Raw genomic sequence first — 1,213 nt, forward strand, 5'->3', positions numbered from 1 at the left:
GATATACCAGAAATATTTCACCTCCCTTACACGTGTCATGTTTTAGATGACTCTCACTATGTCCTCATACTTTTTTCATGACTCACTCTACCCGTGAAGATCCAGGTTAGACTTGATCTCCATCCATCCATCCATCCATCCATCCACCCATCCATGCTTGTCGTAAGAAGCAACGATCGGGATCGGGTGGTCAGGCTGGCTGACTTGGATGACACATGTAAAAGTAGCCCACTTGTGTAAATCGATGATCATGCTGTTGATCATTGGATTGTCTGATCCAGACTTGATTATATACAGACCGCCGCCATATCGCTGCAATATTGCTAGGTGCGGCGTTAAACAACAAACAAACAAACAAACCAAACGTGATATTTACAAATCTAGAAATAGTGAAGTTACGCTTCATTAGGCTTTTTCTTTTCCCTTGAGAATATCCTGATGCGAGCCTCTTCAGAAATCCTGTGTCCACACCACGTCGCTTTTTGTCTATCTCAGAAAGCTCTTTGAAGAACATGTATCAATTATTTAGCAACACCGTGCTGAAAGCAAACGAAAACATCCTGAATATTTGAAATGTCACATTAATTCAACACATTGAAAATACAAGCAACGTAAAAGCTAACTCACAATACTGTGAATACATCTGTAAATACACTAATGACGACTTACTATAATATTTCAAAACGTCGAGGGCGCGTACGCGCTTTTGGACAGGTATTGATAAATACGATGTGTATTGCGATACTGAAATTAAATATTTACCTTCTAGAGTTTAGGAATTCCACACAATTCTTGTCAAGCAATTGATCTACAAACCTGCAAAACGAAATTCAACCCTGTGTTAAATTATGTCATAAGTGCAAATTAAGAAGAAGTGAATCTTTACAAAGTACGGCCTATCGTCTGTGTCAGGTTAGTCAAGTTCGACGAAAACATCTGCAAACAGTAGAAACGGCTTTGTAAAGATGAATCAATACAGTGTTTGTCTCACATATCGATGTTGCAGATGATGTTCTGGATGATATAGACTGAAGAAGTTTATACAAGAAAAGAAAGTACACAACCGGTTTATTCGTTCCAACTGGGTGCGATACCAGTGGCGTTTTGGTAACTTGGACATAATGGCTGGTAAGTCACTATCAAAACATTTACTTTACGTATTATTAAAAAATATTTAAGTTTACGTATTTCTTTTGGAATAATCCCAAAGCAC

This window comes from Haliotis rubra, unplaced genomic scaffold (genome assembly GCF_003918875.1).
Source record: "Haliotis rubra isolate DU_JTF1 unplaced genomic scaffold, ASM391887v1 Scf11, whole genome shotgun sequence".
In the NCBI taxonomy this organism is placed as follows: domain Eukaryota; kingdom Metazoa; phylum Mollusca; class Gastropoda; order Lepetellida; family Haliotidae; genus Haliotis; species Haliotis rubra.